Here is a 24,053-nt window from a genome sequence, read left to right on the forward strand (position 1 = left end):
GGGTGAAAGATCAAATGCTGTGGTAGCCAGGAATGTAAGTGTAAAAACAGAAAAATTGTACAGTGGTACCTCGGGTTAAGTACTTAATTTGTTCTGGAGTTCCGTACTTAACCTGAAGCACCACTTTAGCTAATGGGGCCTCCTGCTGCCGCCGTGCCGCCAGAGCACGATTTTTGTTCTCATCCTGAAGCAAAGTTCTTAACCTGAAGCACTATTTCTGGGTTAGCAGAGTCTGTAACCTGAAGCGTATGTAACCTGAAGGGTATGTAACCTGAGGTACCACTCTATGTGCACAATTTAGAGAGATTTTGTTTAAGTGATTTATAAATCTTTCTAAATGAATGAATGAATATGTTGTTAATGATGATGATGAAAGGGCATTGGTGTTCCTCCATTTCTTTAACCATCAGAGGATTGGGGAAGGAGGGGGTTTGCAAATGCAACTGAGGATGTGTTCTGGCAATAGGCAAACAGTTTTTACTAAAGTATAAAAATCAAAGCAGCAAAAGGGGGGGGGGAATATTAAAAGGTTACATAAATTTACAAAGCGTGTTCTCCAATAAATGAGAGCACGTGTTGCGGTGTGGGCCACCGGGCCAGCCCTCTTGTTGTCAGGCAGGTTAATAGTTGTTGCCTGGCATTGTGATTGGATAACCGGGTTGCTGGGGCAAATTGTATGTTGCAAATTGGGTGGGTGGGACCATAGTCTTTAAATATTGGTGTATTCTGGTTTCTCTTTCTCTTTGCAGAGTGCATCGGATCACCCGCCCAACCTCTTTTCCGGTTGACCTTGCTTTGCCTGTCATGGGGTCGTCTGCCTTGGCGCAGGGGCCTAGTAGGAATTTTGCCATTTGGTGATTGGCTGTGCCATTTGGTTTTTGCCTACTACTCAGCAATTCGTCACAACTTGTAAGGTTGCGGTTAGGCATTGGTTATAATATGCTGGTGGTGGAGGGGTCAGGATAGGCTGTGCCTGCCCCTCCTATTGCGCTGAAGGGAATTCCGTTAAAGGAATCCTGGGGCTTGCCACGATTTCGTCCAATCCCTGTCATGGGACCAGGGCCGCCCAATCCCTGTCATGGGAATCCCTGTCATGGGACCAGGGCCGGCAAGCTTTCGGGGAGCTGCTGGGGTGAGCGGCGTGGGTTCGACGCTTAGCTCAAATGACGCCCAAGTTTGACTTTCCCTTCTACTGGCTACCGATCGGACCTCGGGATGTCAGTTCTGTCCCAGGCGGGGGGACAGATAGTCATAACCAATGTCTAAACAACCACTCACTGATTTTGTATTTTAATAAAGTTGTGGCCAAAATAGTGCCCAAAAAACCAAAACTAAAATTACGTGTTATGTGTGAAGTTATTTAAGGGGTGGCCTGGGGACCTACACATGCAATATGTTCATTTTCATAAAACAATGCCTTAACATGATTCAGCCATTGCTTTAACATGCTCCAGGAATGCCATGCAGGCTGTGGGGAGATGTTGCCACAGAAATGTAACCTATGTGTTCCATGTGGTTTTGTGCATTATTGCGTGTGGGTTGTGGGTTATGGTTATTACTGGAGTTTCCATGATTACTGAGCGGGGATGTTGGGTAAATTCCTGGCAGCATAGCAGTTTATCCGTTACATTAAAGTACAGCTCATATTTCAAAATGTTTCTCCCTCTCTCTGTCTCTCTCTCTCTCTGAGATCATTGCAAAAATAAGAAACAAATGGCATGGCTATCAGCTCTCATTACCAATTGACCAGCAAATGTAAAAACACTAAAAATAGCCACAGGAAGCAATGAATTCTATGACAAATTACAGGGCTGTTTATTTAGTGTGCTAAGTAATAGATTTTTGATCAAAGATAAACAGTTTTAAAAGTTACATTTATTTTGTTGCACAAGGAAAAGGAAATTGCTATTCCCTGCAGGCTGTTTTACCTTGTAAAGCAATCCGTCTTCAAACTCAAAATGAAAGAGAGCCAAAAGCTGAATTAGAGGACAAGGCCCTTGAGATACTGTGTGCTACTATGTTTGGTTGAGAACCACAGATGTTTCATATAATGTACATCAGTACAAAGAACTCTGTGTGAATTTATATATGTGCTGTGATCCAGAAGCTTTCACGTGCACAGGCTCCCCTTCTTCTGTTATGAAAAGGGGTGATTGCCTCTCTACAATCTCCTTCTGTGGACTTTTTCTGATACCCCTTTCCCCCTCCTAATGCATATATACAGAGTAAGGGGAGTCCAGATGTAAATGTATCTACTGAACATCCTTGACCCCATATTCAGGAGTGGAAAAATGCATGTCTGCCCCATCTCCAATCATAATAGCCATACATCAAGCCATAATATCTGAATGAGTGACTTTTTTACATTTCATACCACACCAACAGCTTTTTTTTAACTCATTCAGGTCAAAATGTACGCTATCAGCTTCTTGAGAAACTTCCCTGACTGTGCCCACTGGATCTTTTATTAAAAAAAGATTGTGTAAATTCTATACAAAACCAATTCTACCCTTTTGTCTGCTTTCTTCTAATAAAAACACAGTACGTTTCCGAGCACAATTCAAAGTGTTGGTGTTGACCTTTAAAGCCCTAAACATCCTTAGTCCTGTATACCTGAAGGAACGTCTCCGCCCCCATCGTTCTGCCCGGACACTGAGGTCCAGCGCCAAGGGCTTTCTGGTGGTTCCCTCATTGCGAGAAGCAAAGCTACAGGGAACCAGGCAGAGGGCCTTCTCGGTAGTGGCACCCGCCCTGTGGAATGCCCTCCCATCAGATGTCAAAGAGATAAACAACTACCTGACATTTAGAAGACATCTGAAGGCAGCCCTGTTCAGGGAAGTTTTTGATGTGTGATTTAATGTATTTTTAATCTTTGTTGGAAGCCGCCCAGAGTGGCTGGGGAAACCCAGCCAGATGAGCGGGGTACAAACAATAAATTATTATTATTATTATTATTATTATTATTATTATTATTATTATCATCCTTTGGATCAGTCCAAAAGCACATTGAATCCAGCATCCTGTTCTCACAATGGCCAACCAGATGCCCATGGGAAGTCATCAAGCAGGAAGTGAAAGCAACACCACTCTTCCCAATTGTGGTTCCCAGCAACTGGTGTTCAGAGGCATACTGCTACTGACAGAGGAAGTAGAAAGTAGATGTCATGGCTGGTATCCATTCATAGTCTTACAAACCATGAATTTAACCCTCTTTTAAAGCCATCCAAATTGACAGTTGTCTCAACATCTTGTGGAAGCAAATTTCAAAGTTTTAGCTATGCATTGTGTGACAAAGTACTTTTGTCTGCCTTGAATCTTCCAACACTAGGCTGCATTGGATTGCTCCAAATTCTAGTTTGTCCACACCATGCATAAATATTAACCAAACCCACCAAATGTTGTAACCTTTCCTCATTGCAACCCTTGATCATTTTCGTTGTCCTTTTCTGAACTTTTCTAATCCTTTAGTAGCCATCAGCTGAAGCCAGGAAGGTATTCTTTCCCTACAATTCGCCACTTCTTTCAGGCAACAAAGATGTCTAGAAATTGGACATTATGGTTAGTTATGAATCTCTATGGCTTGAGGCAGCCTGCCTCTGATTTCTGGATCTTTGTGCTATTGTATCATGGCTTGCAAAGGTGAGTTTTCCATGGCACAGGGTTAGACATTGTGGCAAAAAGAGCATTGGATCACATGGAGCATAAATCTGATCCCACAAGGCAGTTACTATGATCTTACACTGCTAGGGCTCTGATTTCTCTCTCTCTCTCTCTCTCTCTCTCACACACACACACACCAAAAAATTACTTGATAGGTGTTGCTTGTATGCCTGACTGAAATAGGCTGGGCTGAAAACCCATTTCCTGACAGATCAAACTGGTGACCTTTTGGATTCGTCTGTTTTTCACTTCAATACACAGTATAACATACCTAAGCATAATGCCTTGGACAATAAAAGCCAGTTCACATGCATAATGGTTTTGACCTTTCTTTCTCTTTTACTACCAGTAAAGTTCCCAATTCTGCTTGAACGAGAGTCTTTACAATGCTTAAATCTGCAAGCCAGAACCATTTCTCAACATCCACCACCATCACAGGTATTCAGGGACCCTTGAATAGTGCATATTATATCGGTTGGAAACTCTCCACTGCTTGAGGTCCTACAAACCCTGCAGAACAGGTGCTCTACCACTGAACATGAGATCATGACCTGAATTTCCCTGATGCCCCTCACTATTGGGGGACACACAGAGAGTCAATGTGCACCCTTAGTATAGGACTGCCACCACAGTGTGTGTCTTCCTAAGAATATCCTCTTATAGCAGTAATGAGGCCTGTGCAGAAGCTTTGTAGAGCTCAGGAGAAGAACAGTAGTGTCATCAGGGCAGGGCTTTGGGGAAGAAGGCCATGCTTCACTCACCAGAATGAGCAGAACCTCCCCCCGCCTCTCACACCAGGGCTCATTTACCATGTTTCGAAGAAAGTCAAGTAATAGACGTTGATATCCAATAATGACCACCCCCTCGTGGACCATGGAGTCCAAAATGTCAAACTTCACCACAATGGCGTCTACAAGCAGCAAACACCTCGCTCGCCGTGCCTTGTCTTCGTGAGTAAAACTATGGTGAATATGCAAATTGAAGTTAAAAGCTCATTTAAAAATGAAGTTGTATCCTAATGAGAGCCTGCTCTTTCCCACAGTCCTCATGCCAAGTTGGGTTTGCACTTTAAAGGGAGGTCACACAGTTTAGCAATAAAGCAGAGCAAAAGAGAAAAACCGTTTTACTTAATTTTGGGGAGGAAGTGTCATGCCTGGGGAAGTATTACAGTATTTTACTAATCAGCTGCAATGCTCATTAGGCTGCTTATTATATCTCAAGCACTTGTATTTGTTGAAGAAGCAGCAACTGAGATAAAAGAAATTTGAAAGTGAAATCATTACAAATTTGAGTCAGTGCCTTTTGCAGTTAGGAAGCCTGCTCTATTATCCTTAATGAGCTGGTGCCCCAACCTCTGGAAATAGATCCATAGAGTCTAACCTCTTTTGAACTTACTCAAAAATACTCTGTGATGTGAATTCATAAAGAGAGAATTTATTGTTTACCGAATATCATTTTTAAACATCTGTTTCACCCAGTTTTTTGAAACGTGCACACCCCTAGGTATGTTTTAATTTAAGCCACCCCTTTCTGTTAGCCAGTCACCTGGAGCAAGCAGCTCCTTCTAGCTAACTCACTTGGCAAATCCATTCCTTGAGGTGTTTGTGACGGGCACACAAATACATCAGTGCTAGCAGTGAATGGATTTTAATATTTTTAATGGCTGATTTAAAAGATCAGGAGCACAGTTATATAGCACAGCGGGAACAGGAAAGAAACATTGTGGTAAAGCAACTGGGAAAATCTTAATATTGTAGTTTGAATCTAAAGAAGTTTTTATTTAAGCAATGGTTTCCAAGTTTCCTAAACGGGAGGAAATGAATAAATAATAAATTAGGACTTTCAACTCAGCACGTATTGAATGCACATAAGAACACCGAAATCAATCGGCTTGAGAACATTTAAACCTGTTTGGAATTGTGGCCTCAGTTGTCCTATTTATATCAATAGGAGCAGAACTGCATGCCTAGCATCTACTCCCTGGCTCCAGGGATGGCTCAGTTGGTAGATCATGAGACTCAAAATTTCAGGTTTGTGGGTTCAAGCCCCACATTGGGCAAAGATTCCTGCATTGCAGGGGGTTGGACTAGATGACCCCTGTGGTCCCTTCCAATTATGCAATTCCTTGATTCTATGATACTCCATGTGATGATTTTGCATGCAGTTAAGTACATAAATCTTTCCTTGAGCTCAGCCTCTCATGCTAAAGGTCAGAAAATGCAAAAATATAAAAAATATAAAAATTGACACATGTTCATAGGAGGGGAGGATGTGATGGGGAATTGCACAGTACCCTTAGTGAGTAAGTTTCTATTGTTCTTGCAGGGAACGAACTATCAGGTTCCTTTTTACCTATATCCTAGGCACTCTTGCAGCTTTAAAGCACTGTTATTGTTTTAATAATGGATCTCACATAAAAATGTATCATATGCAAATGCCCAAATTGTAGGACTGAAGGAGGAATACATCACTGTTAATTAGGAAATTTTGAAGAGATATATACTGCTGTAAGAAAAATACCAGACTAGAAGACATGAAAAACATTTATGTTTTAATAGTTTCCTTTGGGATGACCTTAACTATGCTAATTGGCCTTTGATGAAGTATGAGGGGGGACTGTTGAGTTAAATGGTCAACATGCTCATTATTTAAAGAATAACATTTTTCTAGAACTAAAGTAACCCAGAATACATTCAAGATATAACCTTGCTCTTGGGCACTTTACAGTTTTAATGCAGGACTCTGCATCAGACCAAATCCTGTAGTGAACTATAAAATGTATTATATGACTTTGCCACCTTGCATATTCCCCACCCACCCAAGGAGCGGGGAACAGGCGGAGAAATGCCACATGTTTCTAACAGCATGATCCTATGCTCCCCCCCCCCGAAGTAAATACATCCACTTCAAAGAAATTAACTAAGGGCTCGTCCACAATTCTGATTGTGTTGTACCTAGAAAGCACTGATCAGAATGGTTTTCTGCTTGACCTGCTTGACTTTCTAGGCATGTGTCTGAGTGGTTTCTCCCATACCGTACTTCTTTCCAAGGGAAAACCCACTCCTTAGTGATAGATCAGAACAAATGGGGGACACCTAGATTGCCAGTAACACACGTGAAATGGATCTAGGGGACTTAGTAGATCCCAAGCTTACCATGAATCAACAGTGTGACGCCGGAGCAAAAGAAAAAGAAAAGGCTAATGCTTTTCTAGACTACATCAACAGAAGTACAGCAAGAGAAGTAAAAGTACCATTCTATTCTTCCATGGTCAGACCACACCTGGAATACTGTGTCCAGTTCTGGGCACCACAATTTAAGGAGGATATTGACAAGCTGTGCAGAGGAGGGTGAACAAGATGATCAAGGGTAGATGGAAACCAAGCCTGATGAGGAACAGTTGTAGGAGTTGAGAATAAGAGCTGTTCAACAGAGGAACAGTCTCCCTTGGTTTGATGTTACAAAAAAAGAGATTCTGATTCTAAATATCAGGAAGAACTTTCAGATGGTAAGAGCTGTTCTACAGTGGAATAGACTCCCTCAGGAGGTTGTGGACTCTCCTTCCTTGGAGGTTTTTATGCAGAGGTTGAGTGGCCATCTGTCCCATATGCTTTCATTGAGATTCCTGCATTGCAGGGAGTTGGACTAGATGACCCACAGTGTATCTGTTGGCGATTTTGACTTTTCAGTAAGAAATTAAAAGCACAGAGAATATAACCAAGACAACAAAAGGAAAAGATAGTAACTTTAGTGGACAAGCCTGGCATTAGCACCCGGCAGCCTTGGGCAACTGCAAGTGTGAATTCCCACCTATGGGTTTATGTAGTGGTGTCCATGGCAAGTAAGCATCTAAGTTTGTTACAATAGCTCAACATAGCTTTAGAGTATTATTGGAAATTAAAATGGAGGAAGGGGCCCATCACATCGTACAGACTTGGAGAAGGTCCTTCTTAGTGGACACTGGAGTGTTTCCTTCAGTGATGGAGTTATTCATATTTACCTGTTTCATAGCACTAGTTGCAGGTGAGGTTTATGGGTGCACTTAACACTTAATATCCTCTACTGCTCTTCCCCATATATATATATATATATATATATATATATATATATTCCAAAGCCAACTTCCTGCCGGGAAGATCACATAAATGAAGGTATTTTATGAAATCGCAACCCCTAAATGAGAGATAAAATGGCTCAACTCACACAGTTTCCTCTCATTTGAAGACTCTGGGGGGGAAATGTAAAAACATGTACATTTATATAGAAAGGAGGGCATTGGACTCCCCCCCTTCAATGTCATATGAGGAGGATTGTAACTAAATAGTAATAGCAGATCGTTTAAACTAATAATTGGTGTTCATAATAAGGGTTGTACTGATAACCAGCTGTGCATCTGCCCTCAATCCCTGTAGTGAGGAAGGGGAAGGAAGTCTGCAAATGATTACCAACTTCCAAGTATTTCTTGCAGTCAAAGTTTTATTTTTTAAAAAATTAGTAAAATACCTTTTTACTGTTTAAAAATATATCCCAGTTTGAAAGTAGGCCAATTTAAAGAGTTTAGAATAGAACAGCTGTGCACTGTGTAAATCAAGGGCATTGCCCAGTTGGGCTGCCGGCCTACATTGTAGACTGAGTCTGCAGTAAAAGCTCTTCTCCTCCCAATTAGAGAATAAAGGTTGAGGTGCCTACCAGCCTTTCAGCATGTTTGGTGTGACTTTTCACTCCAGACTTTACCCTCTTTATATCATTGTCTCTTGCAGTTGCTTCCCTGGCATGCTAGTGGTGTCCAGTAATGCAACACGAGGTCAGGACGGGTTATAGTTTTGATTGTGCACTTTTGTTTTCCTGGGGTTTTGTAAGTCAACCCTCAAACCCTATTCCATTTCAATCTGTTATAACTAGAGTCAAAACCTCCGTGAATGGTTTTGACTCTATATTTTCCATTTTCAACAAATCAATTTGAACCTGTTGACGTGCACAGCATTATACCTTTTTCAATGATAAAATGCAGCAATTTCCTAATCAGTTTCACGGGACAGCTGTAAATTCAAACCAGCTCAATGAACGACAGAAATGTGTTCAGAGCAGGAAACATTTTGACTTCAAATTCTGTTTTCTATGAATATTCAACAGCAGCATTCACACAACAAAATTCTGAGGAGCATTTGTGGAACCAAATTTCTGTTAGCTGTAGAAAATAAAATCATTAGTAGAGTCTTGTTAAAACAAATGTACCATCAGCCTGCTGAGTTGTTTCAGCTTGAGTTAACCTTTCTTTTTCAACCATTTAGGAGAGCAGGATGCAACCTCTTTCCACTGCCTACTCACTTGTCAGGGGAAGAGGTTATCCATTTGCAGGAACAAAGAAACTTAGCTACCCTGTTTCACCCTTCAGTTCTGGCTTACAAGAAACCCAGTTCATTTTACCTTTGAATTCGTTTTTAAGGCTACAATGCAAACCACAGATCTGTCAGACTGTGGAGGGTTTGGATAAGGCAGAAGTGCCTCTCTCTGGCAGTTAGAGGATGCTAGCAGAAGCAGAAATAGATATAGCCATGTATAAATGTATCGCAAGAAGCAGCCCTAAAAACAGTGGTGCTGTTGGTTTATTAGTAAATGTGAGGTTTGAAGTCAAGCCAGCTTCCTCAGCAGCTGGGCTTGGAGAGGTGCCATGCAAGAACAAAGTGAAAGCAGAATCATTACCCCAGCAAAAGGTGAGACATTAAGCATCAGACAAGAAAGGGGGAGGCTGCCAAGATTACAGGGGCCGTGATGTTACCACAGAAAAAACTGCCTTTTGCAGCAGGCTTTGGAAATGGAGGTAACAGAAAGATGGTAGAAGCGGAAGGGGAGGAGTTGTTTTTCTGCAAAGACTGCTGGGAAGATGGAGGAGGAAGTAGGCCAAGGGACACGGGGCCATTTCTGGCTGTTGCTTGCGACCCAAGCTTGCTGAAGCTACGAAAGGAGCAATGGGGCATAATGTTCAGCACTCCTTCCATTGAAGTCTCTAGGTGTAAATATGTGTAAAATAAATCATGATTTTAAAAGACACCACAGTCTTCACCACATCTTGATTGATTCCCAATGGAAGCATGACCCAGAGTAAGTGCCTGGAATCCCCTAGAATCTTGCTCCCACTCAGCAGCGATTGCAGGTGGCGCACAACCTTTGTAACAATATTTTATGTCTGAATCGCAAATATGGAAACATCTGTCACAATACGAACCTTTTTTAGGGGTGTGATGTTTTCCGATTTAAAATAAAGTATTGAACATTCATAAAACTTGGCTGCATAATAAAAAGTGAAACTTCCCATTCTAACTTGATTTTTAATGCAATTGGGTGTATGTTCACTCAGAACTAAGTCTCTCTGGGTTCAATGGTGGTTATTTTCTAATAAGATTGCTTAGGATTGCAGCCTTAGCATGTTAAAAAAGAAAAATCATTGATCAAATGTGTTCTAATTTTTCTGAACAAAAACCTACCCTGCCATATGGCATAAACAGTGTTATTATTAGTTATTTTCTTGTCCACAGTGCTATTAATATTTGAAAATCACTTCTTGTTGGCAATTAGCAAATTCACATTTTATCAGGATGGGGGGGGGAACCACCCTCCAAGTTATTGGGTTACAAAGTGAATTGTTCTGCAGCTGCAGAATCAAGTGCTTTAGCTGAGTTAATGCTTTTCATTTCTTTTGCATGTGTCAGCATTAATGGAGGCAAGCTTCTATAAAGCCTTGCATGTGAAGATGGTGCTGAGCAGACTAGATTCAGTTCTGTTGAATGCTTTTTGCATTTTCTTTCTTTCTTTCTTTCTTTCTTTTTTTTCTTTCTTTTTTTGAATAACACACAAAAGGAGACTTCAAATCAGGCTGAACTTCAAGTAAAAGTTAATGCTATTCTCTTTTGGGTTCAACCACCCACTTTGCTTAAGGTCACTAGTTGAGGCTAATGCTGTGCAGAGGGGCTGCAGCAAACTTGGCACCTCCTTGATTAGGCTCCCTGCTGATCTAATACACATACCAGCTCACTTGCCAAGTCAAATAACACATTTAGTGAATTGGAAATAAGATTTAAGTGAGCCAGCACAATGCGGCTTGCCCTCTCATCTTTTTACTGAATCCTTCTCTTTGTATGCTAGACTGTGAAAACTGCTCTTGTTAGAGGACTTAATCTTCATTTTTTCCTGTAGATTATTTGGAAACAGGTCAATTGAATGTTGGAACTGCTAACTCCTCCTACCAAAGAAAAGGAACTGCTTGTGACATACTTAATACATCATTTAAATGCAAGGTTCCTATTATGAAAGGAAAATACTGTAATATAAGGAACTCCTAAAATGAAGAAGAAGAAAAATCAGAGTGTTAAATGTAACCTTAAAAAAAGAATGTGTTTGTTTCTTTACCAACTACTTCTTTTCCAAGAGTATCTGGCATTGCTTTTGAATAGTAATTGATGGAGTTGATTACTTTGGAGTGTGTGTGAAAGTGATATAGATATAGATATAGATATAGATATAGATATAGATATAGATATAGATATAGATATAGATATAGATAGATACACACACACTGTATTGCAATAGTTAATTCTTAATAGAGCAGAATACAATGGGATGACATTTCTATAGGCCATTTCAATTCTGCTTTTCATAACAGCAATCCAAAGCATTTCACATCATGTTTGACTTCGCACTCTTCTAGCTTTTAGTGTCACAAAACTGGAACTGATCATAAAGCATTATAGCTTTGTGCTTGGTATGTTTGCTTCCTGTTATTTTTGGGAATAGAGGAGCCATGGAATTTGCTATCATTTGAGATATACCACTGGGTAACATGCAATCTAAGACATTATTATCTGTAACCATCCGATATCACTGTAATAGGTTATTCAAGATTATGGTGTGTATTGACTCTTTATCGTATACTCATTTCTTCTGGATATATAGATTTATGTGAGCATCCCTCTCTCCATAAGAAATCCTGCAATAAGCTTGGTTTTGAGACCTTTAATATAGTTTGCATAATAAGTAAAGGACAGCAATACAATATGGAACAGAGACTGAGGCAGGTGGGGAGAACTATGCTGCAATGGACAGGATCCAAAGATTCACACAACTAGTTATGGATGCCCAACGGTGTTTATGTCTCATGTTTCCCAACTGCATGCCCCCAGGTCACCTGGGAAATTGCTCTTGAAATTTCTGCCACTTTCAAAAACAGTTTATGACATGGCTTTGGGAACTCCTTTGGGGGGAATTAAAATCAAATCAGTTCCAACACAGTTCCTCAAATGCTCCTTTGGATTTAAGCCCATGTCACTAATGAAGATTTCAGATATGTTGGTTTTTATTGTGCCTTTTGTTTACACGAATGACTAGATGAACAAATATCAGAAATTCAGTTATATGATACAATGTTTCAGTGCTAAAATTACCACAAGCTCTTATATTCTAATTAGAAGAAGAACTTTTTAATTTCCAATTAGAATTCCAAAGCTCCAGTGAAGTGAAAAAATGTGGTGGAGGAGACCAGAGCCACAACAGATGCCAAATATTTGGTATTCAAAATTAAGGGTTGATTCATAATGTTGCTGCTACTCTACTTCCACAATTTGTAGATGATAAATGATGTATTTCCACAGTGAAATGAAATATTGATTAGGTGAAGTCTAATAAAGCCCTCTTCAGGCATTCAGCTTGTATGTGTGAAGGGGCAAATGGGAATGCATGAGATGTGCCCACTCAACTCACTCACTGATGCTCTACGTATTTCAGGGCTTTCTGTACCCAGCCATTCTCTTACTTTTGGCTCCCATGCAGGCTACATTTCCACTTTCAGGAATGCAGTAAGCTGCTTTAAACCAGGTCAAACTATTTGCGCATCAAGTCCAGAAATCTTTGTCCTGCTGGCATCAGCATCCATGCTCTCTGGCAAACATCTCTTACATCACCTGCTGCTGACCCTTTTCAAAGTTTGGACTAGGGACTCTCTGGATTTAGATCATGTGCAATGCTCCTTCCTTCTACAACAGGCCCTCCAGATGTCATTTGACTCCAGCTCCCAACAGCCCCAGTCAGGAGTTATGGAAGGTGGAGTTCAATAACACCTGCATTGCCCGCAGAACACACCCAACAAAATATGGTTACCTTCAAAGAATCATAGGAACTGTAGTCTACCCTCATAAAGTATAAATCCCAGCACTCTTAAAACTGCAATTTCCATATTATTGGGGGGAAGTCATTGCTTGAAATGTGTTTGAAATGTATGGTGTGGATGTGACCAGCTTCAGCTTTTGATTCACATACATTGACCAATTCTGCCTTCTTTTAAAAAGCAGTACTGGATGTATGATTGATGAGCCTTCGCCTGTGTACCACCTTGCCAGGAAGGGAGCAAAAGGAAACTCCATTGTAAAAGAGAAGATACCAGGACTAAATGGAGGGAGGGCAGTCTTGATCTCTCGTTCATGGTCCCAGAGCAAATATGTTGATTTGGCATATAATGAAATGCCTTCTCTACCTTCTGTGGTGCAGCTGATGATGCACCAATGTGAGATGTTGCGGTACATCATGCAACAGTGGAAGTAATAAAACCATACAACCAATAGCTAATCCACTCCACAAGGATAAAGTGATCTGTACTGCAACTTTCCAATCCATACTGACCTTATAGAGCCCAGGTGATGCTGTGCTACTAGATATATATATTGGCCATGTTCAGTGTAAATGGCCAGCTAATTCAGATACTGCAAATGAATGAGCCAGTATGACTCCAAATAATTTGATCTGTAGGTGTCTTTGTCATCCCCATAGGTTGAACCATGTAAATAAATGTGAATGTGCTTAATTTAAAAAACTCTGTGTTTCAAAAAAAATGTAAGGATGAAAAGAAAATATTCAAAGGAAATGTCTTCACTGCTCTAGATTTCATCTATATCACAGATAGATATATAGATTCTATAAGTGTGCCTCCATAAAAAATGCAGGTTTTAATTCTTTCCTTCACAGGCTCCAGGATTCAGGCTGCAGCATTTTCAGTCCTGACTATAAGAAGGGCGCTGGCGAGGCAATCAATTCTGGGAAGAGCTGGCCTTATTCATAGGAAATTGCAGTGCCATAGAAAAACGGATTTTATCCCTGTCTCTGTGAGAGTGTTCCTGTGTAAAGCGCGATAGGTTACTTAAACCAGAGGTGCCAAATAATGATGTGTTCATTGTTTTTCTGTGCATCAGACCCAAGACATTCAGGGCCCAATTTGCATAAGTGCTGGAAAAAGTAGCATGTGATCATGTAATTAAGGACCGTCAGCACAGTTCTCAAAGCATTTGTGCCAGCAGGAACCCCATTGAAGCCAATGGGCTTCCCACTAGGGCTGTTCTTTGAGGAGAAGCCTGTGTATCAACATGAATACACACAAGGGGTCCTGACAGAAGGCTGGATGGGCAACATTGATTCTGGTGGTTTGTAGTTATTGAGAGACTTTGTGAGCTTCCTATTAATTTAACATTTATTTTAAAAAATATGTGTACATACCTGCACTATACAATCCTCATCTATGTTTCAAAGCATACCCAAAAGTTTAATTAGGTTGTTCGTACAGACATCCATACAAACACACACACACATTTTTAGTTTTGAAAGTGTAGCATTTTACATTCTTATTCCGAGGCTATGGTTAAATAAGTGCTTGAGTTAGTGATTGTGTGCATGCATTAGTTTTCCTGCTTGTTTTGGATTCTGTGGCAAATCCCTAAATTAGAGTTTGAAGCACTTAAACTTAAGAAACATTTAAAAGCAGCTGAGTGGGAAGACAATGCTGAAAGAAAAACTGACAAGGAAGTTTTACTTCACACCATGAGATTGTTTTGTGCATGTATTTCTGCATAAAAGTCTATGGACGAATCATTTTTTTTATCCTTCTGTTTCGCTCTCTCTCTCTCAACAGCCTTACATCATGTTAATAATACTGAGTGGTATTCAGCTAAGTTTTACTCTGTGTAGCCCAACTGAAATTAATGAATATGATTAATTAATTTCAATATGTCAACTATGAGTAAAACTTAGCTGAATATTATCCATTGTAGTCAGCTTATTTCTAAATTGCTGGGGTTTTTTTCATATATAAGTGAAGTGTTATGAAGCCCAGTAATATTAACATTTAACTCTTCATGAAGAAAGCAGTGACATTTTAAAGGGATAGCAACTTAGAAGGGAATGATTAACTTGGATAGGAGACAGAGTCATTTCCTTCAACAGCCTGATTCCTTTTTACACTGTTGGATAAGAATAGTATTATTTCTTGGTGTGTCCCCCCCCCAGCGTCTCCATGTAAAAACCCTTCTCCAATAGGGTTTTTTTATAAAAATAAAATAAAAACTAATACTAAAAATAATTTTAAAAAACCACACTACCTTGTTAGTAGAGAAAAATAAAGTTGACGTTAATGTTCCTTAGTTAAGTCACTTGCCTCTGTATCTGTTTTTCCTCTAGCTGTTTTCTTGTAACAGTGCACAACAGAGCTGGGACTTTCATGCATCAGTAACAGATGGGAGTTCTATTATTAATGTTTTTAAAAGTGCCTACAATACCTTTATGTTCTGTAAGGCACTCATCAAACTGTAATGTGAGCAGCTGATATCTAGAAAGGAAATGATATTACAGTACACATGTCTGTGTAATGAAGAAGCTGGAATTTGCAGGATCGTGACATTGTAATGCCTCATCCCCAAGAACTTGATAGTTTTATTCCACGTGCCAAAATCCCCAGTGCATTTTCTGTTCAACATTATATTACACATATACACTACTTTCCTTCGTATACTGTCTAGAGTTTCTGCACATTGCTAAAATGAGACTCTGAGTACAGAAATTCCTGCTGTGTGTCTGTAAGCGGTGTGTGAGAATACACAATGGGGCGTTAGAGATACGCTTTATGATTTATTCAGAACACACAATAATGCCCTATACCACTGAGCTCTGGTTAGCGAATGCCACCCTTAAATGATAGCAACAAAATATTCTTAGACTATAATCATATGCATGCATACCTAGGAGTAAGCCTGATTAAACTCAATAGACTTACTTCTGAGTAGACCTCATTAAGCTAAATCAGCCCAGAATTTATATCTAACTGAATCCCTCAGCATTACACAGGACTAAATAAATAAAATTTCTTTACTGCAACAGCAAGGTCATGGATAAAAAAAGGTGTGAGCAAACAGCACTCATGCAATTGTGCTATCCTGCCCCCTCACTGTAGCCCCTCTGCCAAAGCTTCACCTAAGAGGGACCCCTGACCATTAAGTCCAGTCGTGACCGACTCTGGAGTTGCGGCGCTCATCTCACTTTATTGGCCGAGGGAGCCGGCGTACAGCTTCCAGGTCATGTGGCCAGCATGACTAAGCTGCTTCTGGCGAATCAGAGCAGCACATGGAAACGCCGTTTACCTTCCCGCCGGAGCGGTACCTATTTATCTACTTGCACTTTGACGAGCTTTCGAACTGCTAGGTTGGCAGGAGCAGGGACCGAGGAACAGGAGCTCACCCCGTCGCAGGGATTCGAACCGCCAACCTTCTGATCGGCAAGTACTAGGCTCTGTGGTTTAACCCACAGAGTTAGGAGAGCCTTTATAATGGCATGGGATATGGCAGAGTAGTTTGCAGTGGCAAGGAGAGACTGGGAGAAATCAGGGTGCTACTTTGTATGAGTGGTAGTGTTTTCCCACTCACTGAAGGAAACTTTGGACCCAAGTCATAATAAACAATTATTTTAATACAAAAATACGCCTTTACACTCCAATGCAGGCCTAGTTAAGACATCATTATCCTCGACATAATCGAGAGCAGCCAGTTCTCACTGCCCTAACCTCTCCACTACCCTGCCCTTTCATTGTATGAAACCGTGACCCTAGTGTTACAGACCTGTCCATGGCTGCACCCATCCCTGCTACCCATTCCTAAGTGTAATATCAGTCTCTGGCCTATGTAGTAAACTTAACTATCTTCTTACAACTGGCATGTTGGAACTCCTCTCCTGACATCGGTTCATTCTATATTTTTGCATTCTGTTTTGTTATATCTGTCTTTTCTGTATGTGCACATCTCCACCATTACTTCTGTGGTACACACCGTATCAACAATACGAACTCCCTTTAATTTATAACACTGCAAAAGTGCCCCTACATTTTCTTATTATCTGACTTGATGAACTAATTAGAAACAGTCAAGGTTATAGCTAGGTGTCCAATAAAAATGGTTCTAATTGCCCCGAGACTGCGGATAATTCAATTACAAATCTTTTCAATTTGATTTATTCCTTTCTTCCTAAGGAAGGATTATGTTGATGGGTTTCAGGTAATAGAACTTGGTGGCTTAGGAGGAGCATTAAAACATCCTTCCAGATTTAACTAATGTGATTAAGTTTTATGAAGTTTGTTTTTCTTCTTAAAATCTTACAGAGGTCAAGTACTCATGTGATTCCTTTGGAGCAGTGGTTGAGAAGTTGGTTAAATTGAGGAGGTGGTAGTAATCTCTTGAACTGTGCTCATTAAAGCTCTAAAAAGAACTGAAAAATCTTTTCCCACATCACGCAACCTAAGTTAATAAATGAAATAAACCTCACATAATACTTTTCAAGTCTTAATTACTGATTCTTGGTGTGGAACTGCTTCTCGGATAACACCCTCTTACCGGATCATACTTCTGTGCTCATTACACAGAGAGAGCGTCAGGCTTGACAAATATTTTGAAGTTAAGTTCAAACCTTTGCCCTGTCAGTAATCTAAACTGAAATGAACCATCAATGAGATTTCCCGCCCCCACCTCATTCTTTCACCCAAAAAACGAGAGCGGGAATACTTTTATGTTGTCTTTCTTCCTTCGTTTAATGAGTAGGAAAATGTAATTGCTCTAAAATGGTTTCATTTGTGTAAAATAGCTTAGTGGACGTTTTTTATAGGAATTCCCATTTATTGTTGAGATAGAATTATGTAGATATATTTTATTTCATTTCTAAAGTGCACAACAGGAATAGATGTGAGGAAACTTTACCCAGTAATGTAAGAAACTAAACTGCAACATTCTGAAAATGGAAATGTTGAGACTTCAGGAGCAGTAATTTCTGAAATAGTAACAAGCATACAGAGGGAGTAATTACAAATAATAGAAAGTGATGAGTATGCCATTAATAGTGCAATCCTATACATGACTGCTCAGAAGTTAAGTGCCATTGTGTTTTAATCAGTGTGTTTTTTCTGGGGGTACGCATCCCCCTAAACATTTTGTGAATCTTTGTACTTTTGTCCATTTACTGTATTTATTGTTCCCGATTTGAACTATAAAATTGTGGTTTTCTTGAGTCAAAATGAGAGTACCCCTAAACATTTTTAAAGGGAAAAAAAAGCACTGGTTTTATTTATTAAAGCATCCCCCTTTCCTCTTCAGTCAGAAAAGGCTTCCACGGCAGCAGAAAAATATCAGTGGTAAGGCAATATCTGCCCACAGGCTTACAATTTAAAAGACAACATACAAAAGGAAAAGGAATTGGGAGGGAGAAGGAAGAAAAGAAAATCAGGCACTAGTTCCCACATACAATTACAAGAGTTCTTGTACTGACTAGCCATGATGGAAAGAAGAGAAAAAGCCAACAGTTGCTGGTTTTTCAGCCGAGCGGCTATACCTGTAGATGACAGTCATGGGGGGAACCTGGTGGAACTGGTTTTTCAGAACAGCAGATAGACAGGACCTATGGTCCCATCTCACTCCCTCTCCTGTCACTAAGGGAGCTTTATTCCCAGTAAATCATTATAGGATTGCAGTCTTTAAAGTATAAATTCATAAATTATCATGTGAATATTTAAGAGAAATATAATTCCAATAATTTTTCAGATATCGTAAAAAGAGTTAGGTGCTGCTGAAATTATATTTTTGATCCTGAGCAGCAAATTTCCTTGGAAAATTCAGCTGCCTGTTTATAGCTTAGCCAATTCAATTGCACATCAGCTAATTCACTGTTATCCGTTATTCATAATAATACATTTTATACTTTAGCAAAGAGTGACCGTCACCACTGTAATAGTCCACAGATGTCTTGACCTCTGCTATGAGCAAGCCATCTTTTATAGCAAAGATGCTTGTGTCTCATCTCTGACGTAGCTCCTACTCTCTTCTATTTTGCATTAAACTTTAACCTATCTTCTTAAAAGCAGAGCATAATATTACATAGTGCAAAGCAAGAGTAAAATAAGAAAATTGCTGACCACTGCCAGCTTTTATGATAGATCATGAATGTCATAAAACAGCTTCCTAAAGTGCAGTGCTGACAGTAGAATACTCAAAATCTAAATAAATGTTATATATAAAAACAACCAAGGTAGGAAATTCAATGATACATGTAATTGCTGCAACTGGATAAAAGGAGTTATTTGTGTGTGAGAGAGAGATTATATATTCAGATTCCAAAACTCAGTTTGTTGCAGGTTTTTTCTCCTTCTTATAATGTTTTGTTTTATGACATTTTCAGGATTTGCCCATTTTTTTGAGGTGAGCTGGTTTGCCAAAAGTGTCTACAGTCAGAACTGGAGGTGAACCTCCTCTTTCTCAGGCAAAACTGAGGAATTTCAAGGTAAACAAAAGGCTTCAATGGTTAGCTGAGTTTTTTAGAATGGATTCCACAAATCTTCAAGTTTTTTGTGTCCAAGCCTTCAATCAATTTTTGAGGGGTGAGTGGGTGTTAGAATTATGCTTGTTTTAACCTAACCCTTCCTATTGGCACTGTCCTTCAACTTTAACCCTGTAACACCTATAGTTCCTGGATCTGCCTTTTCCCTGCTACCGCCACAGCACCAGCCCTCGCTTACTTAGCATATTAACCTGTGTATAAGACGACCCTCAATTTATCACCAAAAAAAATTCAGAAAACAGGTCGTCTTATACATGGAAAAATACGATAAGTCTGGGCTCTATGATTGAGGTCAGTTAACTTTAAAATTCTGTGGTCTGAATGAAATTCTCCTCTATTCCTAATTACTAGCATAAAGCTTATCATTTTCTGCCTCCTGGCTTTTATTAATGTTTTTAGCCCCTGCTGATCATGACAGTATGACTTCCGATGAACCTCGAAGCATACCCAAAAATGGCTACAAACTCAGCTTCTAAATGTATTATAGAGTCTTGTTATGAACCACAGAGCAGCTCTAGGGATGCATAGGGACTGTATGAATTTATCTTTGAGCAAGGATGTTTTGGGAGGAAAGGCTGTCCTCAGCACAAACACATACACCATATTATATAAATAAATAAAAGTAACTTGACAAAACAAAGTGAGTTCTTTAGCAACTGTGAATCTGTAATATATATATTTACAATTTAAGATGTATTTCAAATTCTTCTTTATTATTTACTTGTCGGCGACTAATTCTTAAAAACTGATTACCAGCTGAAAAGCCCAACACCTCGCATCCCGCATGGATCACGTTCACAACCCGAGCGTCCACTGTATTGCCTTTATGTATCAATCATCTGTTCAGACGTATCACAAATTTTCAGTATTGCAGGCATTAGCTTTTTTCACTGCTGTATCACACTGTTGACTCATGTTGAGCTTGTGGTCTACAAAGATCCATAGATCCTTTTCGCATGTACTACCTACAAGCCAGGGGTCTGCCAATTTTTGTTTTTGCAGCTGTTTCTTCCTGCCTAAGTGTAGAATCAGACATTTATTCCTGTATTTTTTGTAGGAGCAAATGAGCTTGTGAGGGATAGTTCTTTATTTGAAATAGTTTCTTCAGTACAGCTAGGTATCAGTACAGTGTGAAGCAGGTGAGTGGGAATTATTGGAGAATTTATGTTGACCTAATGTCTATTAAGAGCATCTTCAACTTCTTAAAATACATTTTGAACTCAGTTTCTGTTCCCAAGTAGAAAACAAATATGCAATTTTCAGAAGGGTCTCATAAAGTATAAAGTAAACTGTAGTGCCAGCCTTCAAAATACAACTGCCAGGAAAGGATTTAGACTTGATTGCTTTTATGTTAAAGGAATTATCTGTGATTTATATATTTGTATGTTCTTCCTAACATTTTGCACTCAGATATTAGAGGCAGGGTACAAAGCATATCATAAGTTGCAGCCCTAAGCAAAGGGCCAAGGAGAAGGGATTTATATGTAAATATGGCTTCAACATGCAATTTTGTCATTTAAAGGATAAGGAAGACAGCATGCTTGGATAGAGTGAGAGGAATTATGCAGCTGCCCTATTTAGAGGATTGAGGCCTACTGACAGCCATGTTGTTATTGTGTTGCTAGAATGAATTGGAGCATGAAGTTCACCTCAAGTTCCCAAGGGAAGTTGAGGTCACTTCAACACCCTGAGTTCATTTCAATAAGATGTTTTCAGCTCTGCTGTGGGAACCAAACGCAAGTCAGGTGTGCTACTGAGTGAAATGTTGGTTTGACTAGGAGTGAAATCAGCCACATCTTCCAATTCAAGGCACTTCTGCTGCCTCTTTACTTCGTAAAACGAACTCAGGTGTTAGATTCAATATTTACAGGCCTCGATTTTTCTGTCTGGTATCTGTAGGAGACAAAGTGTCTTTAACATGTATTGACTGAAAATGTCTGAGAATGGTGCTTCCCAACATGCCTCATAGGAGAGGTGATTTCCACCCCACTCCCCTCCGCCTGTTAAGAGGAATAAGGCATGCAGCTGCTCCTTGTAAACTCCTGCCTTAAGAAGGCATGACTGCACCAAATTAAGGTGACAGGTCTCTCCCAACCAGAGTTTCTGTTACATCGACAACTCTTCTGCCCACCCAACTTTTGACAGTAAGGACTAGCTGGGTGTGCCCCCCCTTATTTCTAATTTTGCCTTGGTAAAGGAGACTTTTCCATCAAATACAGTAGGTCACTCACAACTGACCACTCCATTGTGGGTGCTGGGAAGCAGAGACACAGGTGAGACATCTGTGTGGAGAAGCAGATTTGGTTCCTGAAAACAGGGGTTAAAAAAATATGAAAAGAAATAATAAGTCACACAGATTAATGGCTCGCAGGGACTGGAGGCCGGAACACCAACCATCACTGGCTAGGACTGATAATACAGAAAGGGCCTTCCTTGACATTCCTTTAAGATAGGGTGTGCCACCCAGATGTTCCTGAATCATAACTGTCATCCCTGACCGGGGAAAACTAGGCTTTCTTCCACCTGGGCCAAAGAGTTTGGCACACACACACAAATGAACACATTTGTTCTTAAAGGGCATAAAAAGTAGGCAATATATTATCTGGGTACAACATTTTATTCTTATATAATTTCCCCCCAACATAATTTACACAAAATATCCAACATAATTTATGACAATATAATAATGTAACTTTTAACAAAAAGTATGCATTTTTTCAGTATTACAAGATACAGTAGTACCTTGGTTCTCAAACTTAATCTGTTCTGGGAGTCCATTCGACTCTCGAGACTGTTCAAAAACCAAGGCGCAACTTCTGATTAGCTGCAGGAGCTTCCCGCACCCAAGCAGAAGCTACGGAAGCCGCGTCAGACATTCGACTTCCAGAAAACGTTCAAAAACCAGAACACACACTTCCGGGTTTGCAGCATTTGGGAGCTGATTTGTTCGACAACTAAGCCATTCGGGAACCAAGGTACCACTGTATAATGTATATAAACTCTGTTGCTTTACATGTGCAACAACAAAAACAAAGACCATTTGCATTACTGAGCCAGTGCTCCATCCTACTGTCAGGCCACCATCCAAAGCAAGCATTTTTCTGAATGCCTGCCTAGAGGTAGGAGAAGTGTGCTTTAACTAGCAGTTGTTATAAGAAAAAAAACTGCTACTTTTCCCTTATGGGGTACCCAAGAGCCCATATTGAGTCCTTTTGTAGGTTCTCTATCGGTAGGAGAAAATAATAGAGGACAACCAGAGAATATTGAGAAGCAAAGGAGCTAGTAAGCCTGATCTCTATTAACTGTTGCAACAGGGTGCTCACAACCACATGCAGGAGGCAGGAGGGACCCAGAACAATGGTGCGCACGGCCTTACATAGACTTTTTAAATTGCCACCCTCTAGCTCAAAACCACACCCCCCAATACATTATACATACATCACAGAAGAGGTGGTCTACAGCAGAAAACCTGTCTGCCAGGTTACCTGAGAATGATCACTGATTGCATTATTTGGGCAGTCTGGTGATTCCTTTGTGATGATTAATACTCAGTTCCTGAATCCAGGTCACAGGCTCACCCTATTCATACACAGATACCCCTTAAGACAGGATTTGTGAGCACAGGGACAATGGGGAGGTTTTCCCATTTCCTTGGTCCTTGCAGAGAAACATTTGAAGTCAATTTGGGAGAGACAAAATGGTTTCAGGACTTTCCCTGTACTGATTCAGACATGTGGTTTATATATTTGTTTGTTTGTTTGTTTGTTTGTTTGTTTGTTTGCCTGGTACATTTATGAACATTTATTTTATATCTTAGACCTTATAATTCTTAGTTAAATTGCAGATTAGACATGTAATATTGTTTCAGCTTCTGGTTGATCAAACGTTTGTTAGGCAGCTTACCGATTAACTGTCCAGATCTATGCAATCTGACTGAAGTGGGGGAATCTAGAGTTTGTGTTTTCTGCTGCTCTAGAGGGTAGGACCCAAACCAATGGATTCAAAATACAAGAAAGGAGATTCTGACTAAACACCAGAAAGGACTTTCAACAGTAGAATGGACTCTCCTTCCTTGGAGGTTTCTAAACAGAACTTGGATGGCAATCTGTCCATTCTTTTGCTGTGATTCCTATATTGCAAGGGGTTGGACTACATGAACCCTTGAGGTCCCTTCCAACCCTACAATTCTTTGATTCTATGCAGGATAGCCATTGATCTGTTGCTTTGTAGGATTTTGTCAGCTGCTTCCTCTTAGGCTCTGCTTTTATATTTGTGAATAAAGCAACTTTTTCAAAAAATGTCACAAGTCTCTCCTGTGTTCTCTCATCCAAAAACCAACCAGCACTGCCCCTGGAGTTTCTCAGAGTTTGGAAACCAAAGCATTAAATAATAACTTGTGGCACAGTGCTCAACCCACGTTTGGGTCTCTCATGTCTTCACTCTAGGAGTTTGGGGACAATTTCCTTCTGGTGACATTTGCCACAGGATTTGCGGCTGAGGTTTTGATGTGGTCTGTTGAGCTGCTTTAAACAAGTGTTTCAAGAAAATACTTTAAAATAAATTAGTAAACAATCAGCAGCATAGTGATGGTCAATACTAATAAGGTCAACATCCACAGAAAATTCTCATTTGCTCAAGTCCTCCTTTGCATCTGAGAATTATTGTAATTCATTATTGGGACCAAACCAGCCATCCCCTGCTATTTTTGCCAC

General features: G+C 40.0%; 1 long non-coding RNA gene across 2 annotated transcripts in view; it reads left to right on the top strand.

Moving 5' to 3' along the window:
• Positions 1-19,954, top strand: part of LOC308458357 — a 489,707-nt gene extending 469,753 nt beyond the window's left edge. The window contains exons 14-15 of one of the 2 annotated variants that reach the window (XR_013977269.1): positions 19,183-19,284; positions 19,741-19,954. This is a non-coding gene — a long non-coding RNA (uncharacterized lncRNA). The remainder of the gene's footprint in view (positions 1-19,182; positions 19,285-19,740) is intronic. The other variant, XR_013977270.1, reaches the window with a different exon arrangement.
• Positions 19,955-24,053: the final 4,099 nt, after the last annotated feature.

Source organism: Podarcis pityusensis, assembly GCF_964106645.2.
Source record: "Podarcis pityusensis genome assembly, chromosome: 11".
NCBI lineage: Eukaryota > Metazoa > Chordata > Lepidosauria > Squamata > Lacertidae > Podarcis > Podarcis pityusensis.